The following is a 22,275-nucleotide window of genomic DNA, read 5'->3' on the forward strand; positions in this document are numbered from 1 at the left end:
TCCAGTGTCTCAGGCAGTGCACCAGTTTTCTTCACTTCAATCTAACAAGCACCGGAGACACAGCACCTGTACCCTAAACTCAAGTCCTTTCCTAACTCCTATATTACTCTATTGGTGCACTGCTCTTTTGTTAGGGCCACACATTGCATCCAGTGTGCCCAAGTATCTCTTGACCAACAAACAAAGGTGCAAACTTGCATTCACTTTGGGACCAGGATTCAGAGGCCTCATGCTAGGATCTCTGAAGCAACCCTCGTTTCAAAAGGGGTCACCTCAAAGAAAACCTCCTCGCCGTTCTGGTCGTTCTGTGACTCTCTCAGCTGGGCATCAAAAACTTGATCCACGATTTCTCCTTTCTGATTTGTGACCCCGTCTTTCGCCCAAGACAGTGGCAGGGGTACACAATTCATATCCAGGGCTTCCGCCTTCACTGAGGTCCTAGTTACCAGCAACGCCTGTGCTGGTTACCTTCACCTTGGCTTCAAGCTGGACTGGTGCTAACTCCCCAAGCTGGATCTGATGTCCGGGCCCCTCTGGCAATGGTTGTAAGGCAGCAAATATCTATTGGTGGACAGAACAAAAGGTCTTTAGACAAGGCACAGAAATAATCTATCAACAGAGAGGATAGTCTCCGAATACTTCCTAGTCTTAGGACGCCCCATATATTAGCAAGGCACCCAAGAACCACTTCATTTATCTATGTGAGAGTAAAAAAAACAACAGCCTGGACCTATTGGCAAGTATAAAAGGAACTTTTTGGTGAACTGACCAGAGTAATACGTCACCCAATCCCAAGCAGCCAAGGAAGTCTGTGTTCATTTACTAAATTCTGAGGAAAAGAGAAAAACAATACAGACATACCCTAAATCCTTACATCTGTGTATTCCTATATTACTAATCTGAAGACCTTCAAGAAAAAAGGAAAGGTTCTACACTTTTACGCATAGATTTTATATTACTTGTACAGGACTGAATACACTTCTAAAATGATTTCTGTATACCCGCGTGCATGGAGTAGCGGGTGACGAAAGGGGAGCCGGCGGTGGGCACAGAGGCGACCGACGGGCAATGTCTACTGCCAGAGGCCGCAGGGAGAAAACGGTAAAGGAGCTCTTCGCGAAAGCCCAAACAGCCCAGCAACAAGGCGCAACGGCGCCGGCCGCGGTCCAGATGGGTCCGGAGGCGGAGTCTAGCTCGGAGCCCATCACGAAAGCGTTCCTGGAATCCCTCTTCACGACCCTAAGGGAAGACATCCACGCTTTGAAAACGGAGTTTGCTGGCGAGATCAGGGAGGTGAGAAGGGACGTGGGATGGGATCGGTGAGCGGGTGGCAGACTTGGAGGGCAAGAGTGACAATAGGGACACTAAACTTGCCGCCCTACAACAAGAGATTATACGCCTCCATGATCAGCAAGTTGACCTCCAACTGCACATGGAAGATCTGGAGAACCACTCTAGGAGGCATAATATCCGCATTCGGAATGTTGCAATGTCGAAGAATAACAAGGACCTGTTTCGGTTCGCGCGGGAACTCTTCAATCACGTCCTGGGGCGCCCATTGGAATCTGAACTGCGCCTTGACAGGGCACATAGTGCCGGTCCTCCGAGGGTGTCGCCGGCTCCGCCGCCGGACATCCTGGTCTGTGCCCAGGACTAGCGAACGAAGGAGGAGATACTGCAGAAAGCACGACAGATGCATCCGCTCTCATTCCAAGGTCACTCACCATTGCTGTATCAGGACTTGGCGGCCCTCACGTTGCACAAGCATCGTCTCTTCAAACCGGTCACGGCCCACTTGCAACAGCAGAAGATACCTTACAGTTGGGGTCACCCATTTCGCTTGATCTTCAGACTGGATAACAAGCAATACCAGCTCCGCTCCGTCGTGGATGCCTGACGTTTGTTGGGTATCGAACAGCCCGCCGAGGAGGATGAAAGACAGGAGACCGGGCCGGAGCTGAACGACTCCAAGCCAAGATGGCCACAACAGCGGAGACTACGGAGAGTGAAGAAACCTCCAGCGACCAAAATAGCAGAAGGTCAAAGGTCTGCGGTGGAGGCGGTGGCTGCAGATGGTAGCTCGACCCCCAAAGATTGACTTGTCAAGCTCCTGGTTGAGCCATGACTCCCTGATTTGACTGCCTGGCCGTTGGCGGGAGGGAGGCCAATGGAAGGTTTGGTGTACTACCCCGTTTCACACTTTCCCTATCATCTGTAGATGATGGACTCATTGTGTGTCTGTTGTTTGGGGGGTTCTGGGGGTTGGGGTGGGAGAAGGGGGGAATGGTTCATGGTCCACCGAGGGATTGGGTCTATGTTTTGTCTCTACTTGGGGGCCCTTGTGTGGGGTTGTGTTTACATGATGCGACACTGTATGTTTCCATGGCTTCTACAAGGCTGGTTTGGTGTTCCACTGGTTAAATGCCTGTCAGGGATCTTACCATACTTACACTTAATGTTCGAGGGCTGAACAACCCAGTCAAGCGTAAGGCAGTCCTGTTATATTTGGAGCAATCCCAGGCCGACATTTGCCTCCTACAGGAGACACATCTCCTTCCCAGAGATTGTCATCGCCTTCGCTCTCGTAAGTTTCCCTCTCAATTCTTCTCTTCGAGCCCCAACAAAACGGCCGGGGTTGCGATCTTAGTGGCCCAGAAGTTTGGGGGCAAGGTGTTACATAAAACTGCAGAGATTAAGGGGAGACTGTAAGCTTACAGATTCTCGATGGGGGACTCCACATTCACAAACGGCACGGTATATGGCCCCAACGAGGGACAGGAAAAGTTCTTCCATAGGGCGCTCACAGAGATTACGACAGCAGCCGACAGGTATATAATGCTAGGGGGTGACTTGAACATTGTTTTTGATAATGCCCTAGACAGGTCATGTCAACGCACTTCCCAGGTGGGGTCTCTTTCTTCGGAGGGGTTAGAACGTTTGGCTGAGCTGGGCCTCCAAGACCTTTGGCGCAGATTTCACCCTGGTGAGAAGGATTACACGTATTACTCCAATGCACATAAGTCCTATGCGCGTTTAGATTATCTGCTTGCATCCACATCTATTCAGGCGCTTGTATCCAAGGTAGACATAGGAACTGCCTCACTTTCTGATCACGCCCCAATGACATTGGTCCTCTCCTTGCCGGCGCCACAGCGATCACGCAGGGTTTGGAGACTGCGGGAAACATTGCTACACAGGGAGGAGGTGGTTGCTAAAATGCAGCGTGTAATTGCAGATTTCCTTTTGCATAACGATAATGCTGACACTATGCTTGCCACGCAGTGGGCTGCGCTTAAGGCGGTTCTCAGGGGGGAGTTTATTGCCATTTCGGCAGCAGAGACCGTAGAGCGCCAGGCTAAGAGAGATGAACTCACTCGACAGACCAGGGAACTGGAACAGATGCATAGGAGAATGGGTGCCCCGAGAATATGGAGACAGCTGAAGGCGGCACGGCAGCAATTGGCGGCGCTGGACTTAGATCGGGCGGAGTTCGCGGCCCTGCGGCTCCGTCATGCGTATTACACTGGAGGAGGCAGATGTGGGCGACTGCTGGCGCACAAGTTGCGGGAGGTGACGCAGCAACGGACGGTGCGGGAGATCATTAGAGGGGATGGCACTCGGGTCACGGAGGATTATGACATCGTCAGCTCCTTCTATGCGGACCTTTGTTCCACGGATCCAACCGGCTGACGGGGAGGAAAACGATTTTCTGGCTTCTGTCCCCCTCCCGGCCCTATTGCAGGATCAGGTGGAGTGTCTAGAGAGGGATGTACGACCAGAAGAGGTCATTTCGGCCATTGCCCTTCTTAAAGTAGCGAATGCCCCTGGCCCAGACGGCTTCCCGGCGAGTTTTTACAAGTCCTTCTATGTCCAAGTCGCCCCGATACTTGCACGCCTATTTATCTCCTTTTCGGAGCAAGGTGCGATCCCTGGGGACCTATTGGAGGCCTCTGTCGCTGTAATGCCCAAACCGGGGAAGGATCGCACGAAATGTGGGGCATACCGACCTATCTCCCTGCTTAACGTGGACCTCAAGCTCTATCCTGGAATTCTGGCCCATATATGGGATGCCTGGTGGATCCGAACCAGTCCGGGTTCATCCCGGAGCGCCAGACCTCCGACAATACTAAGCAGGCCTTCCATCTCCTAGAAAAGGCTGCACGCATGGAGGGGGAGTACATGTTGTTGGCCATAGATGCCGAGAAGGCGTTCGACTGGGTCCACTGGCCTTACCTCGAGAAGGTCCTGGCGAAAGCAGGTATCGGTCCGAAATTCCGTGCTCGGGTGATGAATTGCTACAAGTTCCCTACACCACGGTCCGGGTAAACGGGATCACATCTCCCCGATTCGCTATCGAAAGGGGTACTAGGCAGGGGTGCCCTTTGTCTCCCCTGCTATTTGCCCTTTACATGGAACCCCTTGCGCAACTTCTTCGATTAGATCAGAGGGTGCAGGGGATCAAATTTGGGGGCGACGTACATACCATCAGCTTGTATGCAGAAGATGTTCTGATCTCACTTTCAAACCTGAGGGAGTCCTTGCCTGCGTGTTTTGAGGATCTGACGAACTTTGGTCGTGTATCGGGGTTTACGGTCAATATGACAAAATCGGTGGCCATAGACCTGTCCCTTGGGAAACCCACCCGTGCCTTCTTGCAGGAGTCGTTCCCTATTCAGTGGGCTGAGGAGGCGGTACCTTACCTCGGGATACAGCTGGCCCCCTCTCCGGCGGCATCCGTGACTATCAATTACTCCCAATTGCGACTGAAAATTAGGCGTCAATTGGGGCAATGGATGCCCTACCCGCTATCTTGGCTTGGCAGGGTGGCGGCTGTCAAGATGACGGTCCTTCCCCAGATCCTGTATCTCTTCCGCACAATCCCGCTCCGGCCCCCTTTGGGCTGGATAAAACAGGTTCAATCTGAGCTGTCGCAGTTCATTTGGCACGGGAGGATGCCCCGTCTGAAGCTGCGTCTGGCGATGCTGGCTCCTGAACAGGGCGGGATGGGGATCCCGGATTTGGCGGCGTACTTCCAAGCAGCGCAACTACGATTTCTGGGGGAGTGTAGCAGGTGGGAGTCAGGGAAGCATTGGTTATTCCAAGATCAAGCCGTGGCCGGTAGAACCCTACAAGACATCCCTTTCCTGCATAAAAGACACAGACCTCCTAATCTGTACGCCTCCTGGGTTACGAGTCCCGCTAGAGATCTGGGATCGTACGAATGTGAGCCACAAACTCACGACTCTCCGTCCCCCCCTTACACCCATTGTGGGGAACCCGGACTTCCAGCTAGGCGGAAGCCTTCTGGCTGCCGGGTCCTCTATCACATGTACAACCAAGACGGGGTTATTCCATTTGTGCAGTTCCGCCAGGAGTTCGGGTTGCCTGAATCGGAGAGGCTCCGTTACCTGCAGGTGCGGCACTGGGCTCTCAGTGGCCAGGTGTGCCCATCGGCGAATAGACACCTTACGCTCTATGAACAGTGGTTGATTACGTGCCAGATGGATAAGCAAGTGATGTCAGATCTTTACAAGATGCTCCAGAGCAAACACACTTATACCTACAGCGCTGGCAGGGTGCGATGGGAGCGGGAATTGGGGAGGACATTTACTCACAAAGAGTGGGAGGGGATATATTATAGAGCGCGGCATTCAGCGTACCACATGGGGCTCACTGACACCCTCACCAAAGTCGCAACCTATTGGTACTACACCCCTGAGCGCCTTCACGAGATGGATCCTGCCAAGGACGCCCTGTGTTGGCGCGGCTGCGGTCAGGTGGGCACGTTGGTGCATTTGCTATGGGACTGCACACTGCTCACGGGTTACTGGAAACAGATTCTGGACAATGTAGATTCCTACTTTGACACAGAAATTCCTCGTTTCCCTTTGTATGTTCTTCTGGGCCTCCCCAACCCCTTGACTTACCTCTTACGGTCCCGTAGGGGCCGATTGATAGCCATTGCCCTGGGCTCAGCGATGCAGAATATATTGGCACTCTGGCGCTCGACCCAAGTCCCCACATACCATGGGTGGCTCCACCGCCTCTGGATGGTGCTCGGTATGTAAAAACTCTTGTTGTCCAGAGCAGGGGATGGTGCTAAATATGCGGAGTTGTGGCAACCATTCCTGTCTTTGCTGGCCTCTGAATTTTTGGAGATTACTTGCCCCAGATATCTCCGGCTGCTGCGCCTTGCGGACACAGGATAGGTGGGCATGGGTTGGGATGATTGGGATGGAGAGGGAGTGGTTGGCAGGTTAACATTAGACGGTGGACATGCCCAGGGCCGGTGGGAGGAATTCAATGCTGGTGTCCTTCCACGTGACGGTTTGAGGGGTTGTCTCATGGATTTGGCTAAGATGATCGGCTATGATGGCCTTCTTGATACGACTGTTTAAAGGCAGCCTCTTACCGCCTTGCTCCTTGCTTAAAGACGCGGCCGGTCCTATAAGGGTTGTAGGCGGCTTGCTGTGTTTAATTTCTAATACCCCTTGGGACTTTTTGCCTTGCTGTGCAATTGCTTTTTCTACGCCGGACCGTGGGGTTGTAGGCAAATTTAAATGTTGGTTTTCCCATGCCCGATATTTTTTTCCTCTTTTCTCAATAAAACAAACTTAATACTAAAATGATTTCTCTTAATAAAAGCACCTACATTGTACGCTTAGGACCATGCTCTCATCTTATAGGTGCAGCAGGAAAATCTAAAACTGCTAATTTAACAGGGATTCTTAGTACAAAAAGAACTAAAAACTTCAACAAAGTGTTCTCCAGCAGAACATGTTCTCCAGCAGAACATGTTGTGACAAACAAACTCCTATAAAACAATATTTTCTTCAAAAATGTTTGCTAAGGATCACATGGGCATCTTCCCTACATTCTACTTTTCACAATCCAAACTATGCAACATCAGCTCAATAAGGACTGTCAATTGTTTTCACAGACTAGCTAATAATAATGGTGTTATCACCTGAGAATTGTAGAACAAAAACTACCCACATCTAGTTCCCCTTAAAGATCAAATAAGCGAACAGCAATCTAGACTACTCATCCTTTCATAAAAACATCAGACAGGCTGGGCAGTACCATAGCATATTTATTTTATTAATGCTAACAATGTTTAAAACAGTATTACTGAATAGCCAATTAAATGTCTCATGGCTATTTCACAGACAGCTTAGAGAGGCTAAAAAAAAGTAAGAGAAAGAGAGAGAAAACATACATTTGCCTACCCTTAATTTGTAGAGGAGCTAGCCTCCTCCCCCCATTTTGACAGTTGGAAACCCTGAAACAGGTTTCACTTCTGTCAACACTATCAACCCCTATTTGTAGCAACTGGGCATAAACAAACTCGGAGGAGGCAAAGAACACATTGATCTAGCTAAAAAACACGAATAACCAACGACCAATCCCTTTAGCAAGTATACTGGTGATAACATGAGGGCACATGAATTCAAACTAAATCCCATTACGGTCTTATCTCAGCCCTTGCACAGTAATCAAACTAAAAGCAGTATATATGGCAAAGCTATCTGTTAATCAAAGCTCACATATGAGTGCATAAGAACTTGCTTTTGCTAAAAAAAAAAAAGTTAGCAAAACTTCTCCTCTTCTCTGTGCGCTGTCACCTCGTCTTTAAAAAAGTTTCAGAGGTCAAAATGTTAAAGGCAAACGTTGCTCTGAGCCCTGCTAGGCTTCTAAATGTAGAACTCAACCTTTATCCCTTTAACAGCTGTCCTATTTTGTGTGTAAGGCTTTCTATGCGGTTCTCCCAATTCACAGTGACCCTGGAGACTGATAGCTGAAATGCAGACCTATTCCATTCCTGCGTGCCAGTAATTTAGAGGTAAGAGAATGACTTCTGCTGGTTTTTATATTTATTTTCAATTGTAAGCAGTGTGTGGTATACTTTTCTAGCAGTATAGAGGTCAGCTATTTGTGTTATACTTAAATGTGTGCATTTACTAAAGCCTAAGAGCAGTTTGAAAGGTGCTCTGAGTTGCAGAACTGCATTTAAATAGTGAATTTTGCCCAATTTCGACTTTGATGTTTGGGGCACTTAAAAACGAATATCCTACAATGTTTTGCATAATAGGAATCCCCAGAGTGTTCTCTAGATAGCCCAGGAATGGAAAATCAGAAATGTATATGGTATACCCTTATAAAAATGAGTTTTATACGCCTGGGTAAAGTGACATTTCACACGTAAGTTTCTTCCAATTGCGGTTCAGCACTACTTAAATTCAACTTTGATGCTAGGAATTCACAGTATGATTATTAGGCCATCTAAAGATTAAAAAACAAATTTAATACACTTCTTTTTAATAATATTTTTTTCATATAATTAAAAAAAAATGTTTTTGTTGTTTAATAAAAGCCAATCATTTTGATGGTCCCACATATAAAAAGCAAGCTTCATTCCTTGCCTATCATATTTAAACGCATTCATTGATAACCCTAAGCATGAAAGCCTAACTTGAAACATGAAAAATCTGCGCCACTTTTCCTAAAGGACAGTTATTATTGAATTTCAGAACCATGGATGTGCTTATGTAAAAAAGCATTAAGAAAGGAAATCCCTACTTGCAATTTTTCCCTGTTATCCAAAATAAAGAAACTGTTTTTTGTAACTTTTTAAAAGCATGCAAGCCTCTTTACCAGGTTGACACGGACTTAAAATCCGAGTTGACTCAGCATCCTTTTCCCTCTGTGGCGTGCACCCACTTGTTAAATGTAATAATGTAACCCAATGTTATACTATAAGAGACATAGGCCTTGCAGTAATGAAAGACATATTTAAGATTTCTCGAGTATTGGGTATCTTTCGTGGATTCACATATTTGAATCGTTCCCCTTTGTCGAAGTGGGAGTCCCACGGTGCCATAGTAAAGCAGTATGTACTAGAATCATAGGCTATAATGACAATGCAAAAGTCAGCTTCATAGCCTATGTCCTTTTTAAAAAAGGACCAAACTTGAACTATGACCAATGAGGCGACAGCATCCTTAGCACACTCCCGACAGAGGCATCTTACCTAAGATTTTCAAGCACTGGTGAGAATAGTCACCATCTTTCAAGAAGGGGGACCTCTAAAGGGAGGAGGGTGTGTCTCATGTGAATCTATGAAAGATACCAATACTGGAGAATGGGAGTTACAGGTAAGTAACAAGTTCTTTCTCCAGTATCGGGGTAGCTTTCATGGATTCACGTGTTTGGATCAGAATAGCTAGCAGTGTAAACATAAGCAATACAATAAGACATAAATATGACAGTGGTTGGTAGATGCAACATTATAAATTCTATGGTAACAGGCTCACCTTATTTGAAAAGATGCCGAAGTACTGCTTGACCCACAGCTGTACTAGTGCTCTGTGCCAAATCCAGACAGTGGTGCTAGGTGAAAATGTGCCTGCTCTTCCAGGTTGCAGCATGGCATATACTCTTGATGGGCACTCTAGCAAACAAGGCTGCTGTGGTAGAGACTGCTCTTATAGAATGTGCTTTAGATTTCTGTCTTAAACGTCTACCTGCCTTAGAATGGCAAAACTGTATAGCTGTTGAAATCCACTGTGCTATGGTCGGTTTGGAACTGATCCACCTTTGTTATTGATTCCGTAGGTCACGAAAAGTTGATCTGTAGAATGGAGATATTTTGTGTGATGTAAGTAAAACTTTAAGCACCTCGTGACATCAAGAGCATTAAAAGCTGTCTCTGCCTGTGTTTAAGGATTGGGAAAGAAAGTCTTTAGCATAACTGGTTGATTGAGATGAAAATCAGTAGGAACCTTTGGTATGAATTTGGAATTAGTCTGAAGAATTACCATGCTATCTTTGAATTGCAAAAACGTTCCTTAATAGTGAACGCTTGGAGTTCACTCACTCTTCTGGCAGAAGTAAGAGCTTGCAGCAAAGCCACTTTCCACGTGGGGAGCTTTAGTTCAGCCCTGTGGATAGGTTCACACGGGCTTAAAATCAATTGGGATAATACAGTGTTAAGCTGCCATGCAGGTGGTGGTGACTTTATTAGAGGATATACTCTGAATAGTCCTTTAAGAAACAGAACAATTAATCTTAGACCACAAGGAAGGAGATCCCAAGGTTTATCTGTTCCCCCAAGACCCTTAGTGAGGGTATCAACTGGCATAAAAAACAGCATTTTGTGTTCTCTTGAGATGTGAAAAGATCCAGTTTGGGCATACCCCATCGGAATACGGCATCCAGAACAAGTTGGTTCAGTTCCCATTTGTGACAACTCTGGGCTGTTCTGCTCAAGGTGTCTGCTGTAGAGTTGTTTAGTCCTGGTAGGTATTCTGCTTTTATGGTCATTTGATGATGTAATGCTCATTGCCAGAGAGCTTGTACCTTCATGTGTGTTGAGGTAATGCACACTTGTCGTGTAGTCTGTTCTTATCAACACGGATGACCCCTGAATCCTCAGCAAGAAGGCTTGGAGAGCCAGCCAGATTGCTCTGAGCTTCAGGAAGTTGATATGCATCCTGGACTGTTATAGAGTCCATTGGCCCTGAATTTGAAGGTCTTGTAAGTGAGCTCCTCACCCTGCTAGAGAAGTGTCTGTTGTAATGACGTACTCCGAAACGGAAGGAAGGAATGTTAATCATGCTGAGAGATTGTCAGAGCTTGTCCATCAAGGAAGACCTGTATTCATCACTGGGGTGATCTGAATTATGTTGATTGTCCTTCCACCTGGAGCCACTGTGCATCCACTTCCTCCTGGAAAGGACGCATTTTGAGAGGCACATGAGGCACTAGGAGGATGGCTGATGACATCATGCCGAGTAGGAGAACTGAAGCCCATTTTCTTCTTGAAAGAGTGGGCTAGAGTTGAAAGTTTCTTTTGCCTATCTTTGGACAAGAATGACTTATCTAGCAATGTGTGCAGAGTTTCTCCCAGAAAGGTTATTCGCACTGAAGGAGAAAGGAGAGCTTTGAGAAAGTTGACCGTAAGCCCCAAAGTTTGAAAGAGTTGTAGACAAGTTGAGGTATCCCTCAACGCTTGCTGGAAGAATGGAGCATTTATTACCAGTCGTCAAGGTATGGGAAAACTTGAAGACCTTTTTGTCGCAGGTAGGCCACCACTGGGGCGAGACATTTTGTAGATATCTAGGGAGCAGATTTGAGACCAAAGGGAAGTACCTTGAATTGGTAATGAGTGCCGGCTACTGTAAATCTGAGGAATTTGCGATGCCTGGGGTGAATGGAGATATGGAAATAGGCATCTTGGAGATCGGGCTGGTTAAAAAGTCTCAGTGAGGAGGTGGAGGATTTCTTAGGGGGTAATCATATGAAAAGACTGTTTATTCAGGTACTTGTTGAGTTTCCTGAGATCCAACATGGGACTCCACTCCACTGATTTCTTCATTACTAAGACAAAACAAGAGTAAAAACCCTTTCCTCTCTGAGGATGGGGAACTTGTTCTATGGCTCCTTTTACTAACATAGCCAATACCTCCTTGTGAAGAAAATGAAGATGAGATGGCAGGAATTTTGTTGGTGGAGTAGGAGGTGGAATCTGAATGAACTCCAGGGGATGACCATACGCAATGAGATCCAGGACCAACTTGTCCGTAGTGATCTTCCTCCATTGATGTAGGTATTGGACATTTCTGGCTTGCACCAAATAAAGATGTATAGGTGGTGTAGCCGACACTTTGAGGTTGTCACTGCCTTCTGCTGGTATCTCCGGCAGAAGCAGCCTGTCGTCTAATTGGCTGTTGCTTAGGATAGGCTGCTGGTGGCAGTGCTCAATACAGCTCGTGCGCTCTTGATAGGTGGGCAAAAAGGCTGCAGGTGAGATTGTGGTTGATACCTTTGTATCCTCCCCGATACTAATATGCTCCTCACCCACGAGCTACACGAAAAGGAGTTTTTTTGGAACCAGATCATTCCTAGAGACCTCGCTGTTTCAGTATACCATTTTATTACCTGTTGGGTGTCATCAATGTGTGTACCAAATAAAAACAAAATCACTGTCGAAGGGCATATCTAGAATGTAGTTTGCACTTCTGGTCAGAATGACGTAGCTTTGAGACAATCCTGGTGTTGAAGGACAGATGATCCTGCCATTTGCCGTAACCCTACAGATGCAATGTCCATTGCGCCGTCAATGATCTCAGATGCTGATCTTTCCCATTCTTGTAAGATATTTGTAGCTTCAGCCTTTTTGTCCTCTGGCAAGAAATCCAAATATGAGGCAATGACCGACCACATCTGGTGATCAAATCGCCCGAGGGTAGCCAGATAATTTGTTGCACAGACAGCTGTTCCTGACATTACTGTAAATCTCTTACTAATATTATCTAGACGCCTTTCCTCTCTGTCAGACTGAGTAGAGATTGGGGTGGAAGGATTTTTAGATCGGCGCTGTCCAGCTTGGGTAATCACCGAATCAGGTTTTGGATGTCCTATAAGACAGGCAGGCGAGTCTTCCGGTGCCTTATATTTCATGTCAAACCTACGAAGAACCACAGTGGCAGTAGCTAGTGTCTTCATTATTTTGGTGCCTTATATTTCATGTCAAACCTACGAAGAACCACAGTGGCAGTAGCTAGTGTCTTCATTATTTTAAATCCTTCCTCCCCAAATATAATCTGCAAACGGTATTGCTCTGACTGTTTATCTGGATTGTTCTTTGTAATCATACAGAAAGCAGTCTGATTGCTTGATAGTAGTGGGGAGCTGGAAGTGTTTGGCCTCTCTCTGCATTAGCATGTGAAAACCATCAATATCCTCTGGTGGAGAATCCACTGGTTGCGGTGCTGTAGGTGAAGGTGAAGGGAAAAGGTAATCATCCCATTCATTGGGGATGGTGAGATTTTCGGGTATTTCACCTTCTTCACTATCTCCATCATCATCATCGAGGAGTCATGGCAATGTGAGATTGTGGTGTTATTCTTGGAGTAGGTGGAGGCGGTATATGGTTCGGTGACCTGGTGTAGGCGTAGACACCACTGCAGATGGTTGTTGCGATTCAGCTGGTGTTGGAACGGGCTTGTAGTAATCCTGAAGAATGCTTTGTAAATCCTGTACTAAAGCTGCAGAAACCTAGACCATTCCTTGTGGTGATGGAGCAGGAATACAGTGATGGTATTGCTCCACGTTTTGATGACCTTGATAAATGGCTCATAATAGTCATCTTCTTTCTCTTCATCTTAATACTTTACGAGGTACTCGGAAGGACTGTGAACTGCACCAAAAGGTCCTTGATCCTCATTCATCCTCTGATTCTTAAAGATCCAACAAGTGGCTGGGTGTGCATTCAGGACAAATACTTTCTGGTGATGATAAAAGTCTTGTTGACGAAGTCGTCGACGATAGCATCAATGGTGCAGTCAAACCTAACATGGGTGGCTTCTTCTGTTTCAGTTTAAACAACAATGAAGCCTTCTCTGAGAGTTGTGTCATCGATGAGGCCTTCGACAACAGTGATACTGACGCTGATGCGGTTGTCAACGGTGTACGATCAGTTCCCGTCTACGACACTGTTATCATCGACAAGGTGGATATTGTCAACGAGGTGGGAGTCGTCGATGAAGTGGTCTTCATCGATGCAGATACAGAAATTGATCATGTGGTCGACAGGACGGTGAAAGTCGACACTGAAAGAATCGACGGAATGCCAGCCGTCATCTAAATCTTAATCTTAAATGCTGTTGATGATGGTTTCGATGACGTTGACAAACTTTTGCCAGTTAGTTTGCTCTTTTTGGAAACTCGTTCAGAGGAGGATCTAGATTTTAATGGTAGGGCTGTAGATGGAGTAGAAGGCTCAGATTTGGAGTCTGTAGAAGCCCTTTTTCTTTTTTCGTCATGAGGAGCCTTGTGAAGATCCATAGTGGGTCTTTTTTAAGGCTTTCTTGACCCTTTGAGGTGAATCATTGTGAGACCGCTCCATTTTTTTAGGTCTCGTGGCGTACTGCGCACATGCGCAGTCGAGCTCGCGAGATTTTATGTTTTAAAGTACGTTTCACTACCGAAGGTTAAGCCTCGCCCCTCTTTTCCATTGGCTGGCTTCACCGTTCATGCTAAACGGTGGCCAGCCATTGGAAAAGAGGATCCAATGACGTACTCTTTTCTCTTTGTAGTCCGTCCCATTCGGACGGACTTCCCCGACTTACTGCTGGCGTAAAAGGTTTCTTATCTTCTTTATGAGACGAAACAGATGGCCCCATAAAGAAGATAATAAACCTTTCATTCCAGCAAGAAGTGAGGTTGAGTCCGTCCAAGTGGGACAGCTCCAAAGAGAAAAGACTCTGTCTGCTGACTATTGAATAACAAAATAAGTTCTTGAATGGTAACCAACTGTCAGCGCGCCGAAAATATTTTGTAATCAAATTACGGAAGTTAAACACTGCTGAGCTGTTCTTTGTAGATCTGTGTGCTGTTAAAGTAACAGAGCTCAGACACACTGCAGACATAATATCACATCTTCCTTATTACAAACTTTTAGAAGAAGAAAGGGTGCTCAGACACAGACGTTCCTTGAAATGCATCAGTTTAAAAAGGCAGTCCTTTCAATAAACACAATTTACAGAAGGTTGTGATGGCGGACGCTGACGAGTGGGCAGGGATGGCTGGGGCATTTAATGTCACGGATGTGGTGTTCCTCAGTGTGGACTATTACATGGAACAGCCAGGTGTCCACATCTGACCACCTCACGAGATGACGACACTTAACCTGCCAATACCTAGGTCTTTTTTTGGGGACCTGGAGACTGGCCCGACCTGCGGTTCTTTCAATGTTTTATTGCCCCTCACTGCTGCCAGCGGGCTCTATGCGCGCAATGTAGTGCGGAGTTTGCCTAGTACTTTAGGAGATTCGAGTCGCGCTTGTGCATTTCACGTCACGTGTGATAATTCTTGGGGAAGTGTAATTTCATGTTAAGATTTAGTGGGGAAGTGTCTGGGGACAGCTGTATATTTTGCGACTTTGGAGTGGTTTAAAGGGACAGGGCTGCCTTATATGTCCACAAAACAGTAATGAGATAGCAGAGTAGGTTGAGCACTCGTTGTAAAGCTTGTTTAAATGGGGACGGACAACAGTACCCTAGACTGCACCCATCCAGCTTAAAAAAGGTAAAACCAGTGAACTTGATGCAGATTTTATAGTGATTGCAAAGCATACTATGTATGCAGAATTTAAATATTTTAGTGAGACAAACAGCTCCCTCAAACTTTTGCTGTGTACTCCCCGTAGAAACAACTAGGCAGTTTTTCGTCTATTCTTGTACCTCTCTCGATTTTATTTTGTTGAATGCTAGAGTTTTTTAAGTAGGGATTTACACATTTGGCCCTAGGACTACGGTTATCGAGCGGGGGTTTTGACCTGTGAGTTCTGAGACATGGCAAACACAGGGCTGCCTCTTACTCACGGAACACTCTTCACTAAATTTCCACTACTCTCTAATATACTACTCTATACTACTTACTCTCTCCTACTCTCTCTACTACTATCTCCTACTCTCTACTACTCACTCTCTACTATACTACTCTCTACTACTCTCTCCTACGCGCTCTACTATCTCCTACTCTCTAATACTCACTTTCTCCTACTCACTCTATCTCCTACTCTCTACTACTCACTCTCTCCTACTCACTCTACTACTCTCTACTCACTACTACTCTCTAGTACTCTCTCTACTAATCACTCTCTACTACTCACTCTACTACTCACTACTACTCTAATCTATACTCACTCTACTATTTACTCTCTACTACTCTCTACTACTCACTCTCTACTACTCACTTTCTACTACTCACTCTCTCTACTCCACTACTCACTCTCTACTACTCTCAACTATTCACTCTCTACTACTCACTCTCTACTCCTTTACTACTCACTCTCTACTACTCACTCTCTACTCCTCTCCTCACTTTCTACTACTCTACTCACTCTCTATCTACTACTCACACTCTACTACTACTCTCTACTGCTCACTCTCTACTACTCACTCTGCTGCTCACTCTACTACTCACTCTCTACTACTCCCTACTCTCTAGTACACTCCACTACTCACTCTCTACTATTTATCTATTTATTTATTTAAAGGTTGATATAGCGCCAGAATCGACTTCAAGGAGTATCTCTGCACTTTTGTGGCAGCGTATCATCTGTTCGTGCTGAAACTATAGATATTAAAAACAGAACAGAGAGGTTTTAAGTAATTTCCTTAAGACAAGATGATTCAAACATTCTCTTAGTTGAAGGAGGAGGACGTTCCAGTGTTTCGGTCCAAGGTATGAGAGAGATTTACCCCCCAATCTCACTCTCCTAATTTTGGGAACTGTCAGCAAATATTTAATACTGGAGCGCAGAGCTCTCGGGGGAAGATAGGGAATGAACTTTTCTGACAGATAGCTGGGGCCAAGGTTGTGCAGTGCTTTGTGAATAGTACAGCAGACCTTGAACTTTATCCGTTGACGTATTGAGAGCCAGTGGAGTTTTAGAAGGAGTGGGCAGGAAGCTGATCTAAGTGGCATGTTCAAGACCAGTCGTGCCGCCGTGTTCTAAACCACTTATAGTTTGTTAATTGAAGTTTCGTTAACAGGAAGCAGCAAACCATTACAATAGTCTAGGCGGCTCAGTATAAGTGCCTGAGTCAGAGTCTTTCGAACAGAGTCTGGAAGTAGAGGAAAGACTCGTCGGAGTAGGCCCAGAGTATGAAAACACGCACCAACTGTCTGACCAACATGCTCTTTGAAAGTGAGAAACTGGTCTAACCGAACCCCCAAGTTTTTAAAGAAGTTTTTGGAGCAGGAGGCTTTCCAAGATTAATGGGCCACCAATTAGGGGACCATGATATAGGAGCCTCTCCAAAAAGTAGGAGCTCAGTTTTCCCGACATTACATTGAAGAAAATTGCCCTCATCCATTGTGAGATGGCATTTATGCCCAGAGAGAAGGTCTCCTGGATGGTGGGAGTAAGTTCATCTAAGGGGAAAAGCAGCTGTGTATCGTCGGCATATGATATTGGGACAAACCCATACTTTCTTAGAACATTACCCAAGGGAGCCACATAGATGTTAAATAGAGTTGGGCTCAAACAAGGAGCCCTGTGGAACTCCCTTGGTAAGATCCATGGGTGGCGAACAATACAAACCTATATTTACCGTCTGAGTCCGATCAGATAGAAAACTTGCCATCCAACGAAAGGCAGAGTCCCTTAGTCCCATTTCCTTCAGCCTTCTGAGTAGTATTTGATGGGAGACAGTGTCGAATGCAGCGGATAGGTCCAATAGCACCAGAATCATAGAATGGCCCTTGTCTAGGGTCATTCTGATGTTATCTGTGACCACTAGCAGGGCTGATTCGGTGCTATATTTGGGCCTAAAACCTGACTGAGAAGAGTCTAAGCTGCCTGCAGATTCGACAAAGCTAGAGAGGTGTTTGTTGACATGTCTCTCTAATACTTTACTCAGAAATGGCAAAAGTGAAATGGGACGGAGATTGGTCAGGTCGGTCAGAGGGGCCTTCGCGAGGGGCCTTCGTGTTCTTTCGAATAGGCATTATCTGTGCTGCTTTCCATTCCGGAGGAACATGACCTTCTTTCATAATAGATTCAAAAGGTGTTCAAGCAGTGGTGCTACTCACTCTCTACTCAATCTACTACTCACTCTCTACTACTCTACTCACTCTCTACTACTTTCTCTCTACTCACTCTTTACTACTCACTCTACTCCTCACTCTCTACTCACTACTACTCACTCTCTACTACTACTCTCTCCTACTCTCTACTATTCAATAACTACTACTCACTCTCTACTACTCACTCTCTACTTTACTACTCACTCTCTACTACTCTCTACCTACTACTCACTCTACTACTCACTCTACTAATCACTCTCTATTACTCTCTACTCTCTACCTACTACTCACTCATCTACTAGTCACCCTCTACTACTACTCTCTACTACTCCCTCCCTACTACTCACTCTCTACTACTCACTACTATTCACTCTATACTACTCTATACTCACTCTCTACTACTCTCTCTACTACTCAATCTCTACTACTCACTCTCTATCTACTACTCTCTACTCACTCTATCTACTACTCACAATCTACTACTACTCTCTACTGCTCACTCTACTACTCACTCTGCTACTCACTCTGCTGCTCACTCTACTACTCACTCTCTACTACTCTCTACCACTCACAATCTACTACTATTTACTGCTCGCTCTCTACTACTCACGCTGATGCTCACTCTACTACTCACTCTCTACTACTCTCTCTACTACTCTTTACTCACTCTCTACTACTCACCCTCTACAACTCTCTACTACTCGCACTCTACTACTCTCTACTACTCACGCTCTACTACTCTCTCTACTCACTCTCTACTACTCTCAACTACTCACTCTCTACTACATTCTACTACTCTCTATTACTTACACTACTACTCTCTACTACTCATTCTGTACTACTCATTCGCTACTACTCACTCTACTACTCACTCTCTACTACTCTACTACTCACCCTACTATTCACTCTACTACTGTCTATTACTCACTCTCTACTACTCTACTACTCACTCTCTACTACTCATGCTATACTACTCTACTACTCACTCTCTACTCCTCTACTACTCACTCTACTACTCTCTACTCTTCACTCTCTACTACTCACTCTACTACTCTCTCTCTACTACTCTCTACTACTCACTCTACTAATCACCCTATACTACTCACTCTTTACTACTCTCTACTACTCACTCTCTGCTACTCTCTACTACTCACTCTGCTATTCACTCTCTACTCGCCCTACTGCTCTCCACTATTGTCTCTCTACTACTCGCTCTCTACTACTCAATCTCTACTACTCAATCTCTACTACTCACTCTGTACTACTCACTCTGTACTACTCACTCTCTACTAGTCTCTACTACTCTCTCTCTACTACTCACTATCCACTCTCTCTCTACCTCTCTACCTCACCACGCACACACATGTACATATATATATAGGTATATATATGCATATGCATTTATATATATGTATATATATATTTACATACATATATAAACATATATATATATATATATATATACATATACACACACACATCTGCATATCTATAGAAATACAAATATGAATGCATGCATACAAATCCATAGATGCATACATATGCATGTTATGTACATGAAACTTTGAAAAACACTAATAAAAGCAAAGCTAAAAAGCCTCCTAATTACGAACAGAATTGCTTTAACTTAAATGAAGACCAGACCTGTTGTATTTTTAATGCTTGTTATATTTATTTATTAGAACATTTTATAAAGCGTGAACATGACCTTTGCGGGTATCAGAGTGCTGTTCACATGGCGCAAGCATGAATAAACTCCGTAAAACAGAGGTCAGCATAGTGACGCTAGAAGGTGTATACAATCAAGATCAGGGACTAGGTAGTGGGCCACCCTAGATCCATTTCTCCTCGGTTGTAAAATATTTCCTGTAAAATTCAGCACAACAAACAAGAGTGCCCTTGACACAACATAGTAAAATAATAGACAACACTGTAGGGTGAGGACCCCTCGGGTAAAATAACAATTAGGTCCTAGTGATTTAAACTAAAGTGGGGAAGGAATGCAAGAAAAAGAAAAAAATATTTTCTTTTAAGAAACCCCTCACTCACCAGCCTGGCTGGTGACATGCTTCATCATCGGGGTCCACCTGAGCGACCGAAGGTCACTCGGGTGTGCTTCGCGCCTGCAACTGCAGCGGAGCTGGTGGTTTGTGAATTGGTGATAGTGAAGTTAAAATAGTGTGCTACATGTACTCCCATAAATCTTTATTCTGGGATCATGCGCCACTTCTAAAAGCAAAAAACAGGTACTTCTAATGGTAGCAATTATCCAAAAAGTACCGTAATTACAGCCAGGCTGGTGAGTGAGGGGTTTCTTAAAAGAAAATAATTGTTTCTTTTTCTTGCATTCCTTCCCCACTTTAGTTTAAATCACTAGGACCTCTGCGTCCTGGGGATACTCCTCCATTTGTTTTGTAGAATTCCAACTCCAGGGGACTAGGAGCATAGCCCCAACACACAAAAACCCTTACTCTCCTCTTGTTTATAAGGTAAAATAACAATTAACCATCAAACATGAAATAAATGGAGAACTGTAAACAAGGTTACATGCAAAAGAGAAATGATGATGCAGTTAATGATCATTCAGAAAAATCTATTTGGCCTGTTTCTTGAAATAGGCAGTGGAAGAATTGGCTCTAATCTCAGTAGGAATAGCGTTCCAAATTCTAGGTGCAAGGCCAGAGAAAGCACGTTTGTATGTACTTTTCTGCTTAAATTTGGGCGGTTTCAAGAGAAGTGAGGACGTACTTCTTAAGTTCTGAGTCGAGCCAAAGAGAATGAGCTTGTTCGCCAGATAGGCCGGAGTGTCATAATGCAATGCTTTATGCAAGAGTGTGTTATAATCACGGTTAGTTTGTACTCACATATATATTCTGTGTGATTAAAATATGAAAAGAATAAAGAAGAATGCAAAATAATTATGTATCTTCATTATTAACCACTTTCATGTGTACTTTAGAAATGTGCTGACATGGGGACAAATTAGTAATGTGTGAAGGGATAAAAAAAACTACATTTGTTAATTGATTTCTTTAATATTTCACTTTTTTACTGTGAAAAGTCACGACGAAGGCCGTAAGATTGCTTTAGTTATTGTGAAAAGAACAAGTAAAGGCAAAGTGCATTTAAGGATTATCATAACAAGGTGTTAAAGTCTGTCAACAGGTGTTTTATTACATGAATTCTCATTGATTACTGTTGTAGGCAAGAGTTTTGGTGTTGGTTACCCTCTCTGACAAAAAAAAATGAAGGTAGAAGATTTGCACTGTGATAATTCTTGTAAGGCCCTCTCAGGAGGTTTATATGTGTTTCTTTATAATGTTATTTTGTAAATATAATTTTATGACGGTGTGCCATGACAGAAGAGGTTAGGAATATGGGATCGCTAATAACTGAAGATGCATGGGTAGTTCATTTCTCAAACATTTTTAATCAAACATTCTTAATCCCAAGGGAGTTTAATAGAAGATCAAAAAGAAGACCTAGCCATTAACTTCGCAACTGTGAACCAACTAAGTTTGTCCATTATGGTTGGTGAGGTAGAAGTCGCATTGATGAAGGGCATTTCTGCAAAAGCTCCAGGGCCAGATGGTGTCCCTCTAGATATGTTCAAAGGTAATCCCCTAATATGGGCACAGGTGTTGGCCAACCTTTTTAAATCAGCAATAGTGGGCCATATCCCTGATTCCTGGAAAGAAGCTGTGGTGGTCCCTATATATAAGAAGGGCAGTAGGAATGATCCCACTTGCTACAGGCCCATCTACCTAATTGACGCAACATGCAAAGTATTAGGAAGGGTAATTCTTGCCCGTCTCAAGCTCTGGACTAATGGGTCTGGCCTGATATCCCACTCACAATATGGCTTCCGAAAGGGGATGGGTCGGAATGAACAATGCCTCAATTTGTCCCTGGTTATGGGTAAGTACATGAATGCCAAGAGAGGATCGATCCACTTGGCCTTCATGGACTTATCCAGCGCATTTGACACATTTAATAGGGGGGCACTTATTAACCTCCTATGTAGGATGCATTTATCCACCTCTATTTCTATATGTTATGGAACAGGAGAAGAAAAATCTAGATCCATCACATCTACAGAGGGCGTACGACAGAGATGCATTTTGGCCCCCTTTTTATCCCTTTTATATACAAATGGGGTGGAGAAATTCCTAATAAGCAGCACTTGGACTATCCGATTATAGGAGAAAACCCGGTTCCCCTGCTATCATACGCGGACAACGCCGTATTGATGATCCTGACGGCCAATAGGCTCCAAAAAGCCCTGATCGCTTTTACTGATTTTATGACGGATTTGGATCTTAAGGCCATTTTAATAAGGCTTTTATCATGGTCTGTGGCCCGAAAAATAAAAAACGAGGACATTTGTGGTAAACGGTAGAACCATTGAAAAGGTACCTTCTTTCACATATTTGGGGAATGTTTTTAACAACAAATTAAAGTGGGACAATTTGATTGTGACTAGGGCCCAACAGACCAGTAGCATTGTTGAGGGCTTGTTTCGCTTTGCGTGCAAATTGGGACATAAGCCAGTGGCAGAAATTCTCACCTATATAAATCAAAATGTCGGTCAGTTACAACCTATGGGGCAGGTGTATGGGGAAGTCAAAAACCAGCCAATTGCAAATTTTGGAAAACAAATTTATAAAAAGATTGATG

At 44.7% G+C, this 22,275-nt stretch overlaps 1 long non-coding RNA gene across 1 annotated transcript in view; it reads right to left on the reverse strand.

The window, feature by feature from the left end:
- The window catches only part of LOC144825757 (uncharacterized), a 223,084-nt gene that overhangs the window by 139,019 nt on the left and 61,790 nt on the right, over positions 1-22,275 (reverse strand). The window lies entirely within an intron of this gene.

This window comes from Lissotriton helveticus, chromosome 1_1 (genome assembly GCF_964261635.1).
Source record: "Lissotriton helveticus chromosome 1_1, aLisHel1.1, whole genome shotgun sequence".
Classification (NCBI taxonomy): domain Eukaryota; kingdom Metazoa; phylum Chordata; class Amphibia; order Caudata; family Salamandridae; genus Lissotriton; species Lissotriton helveticus.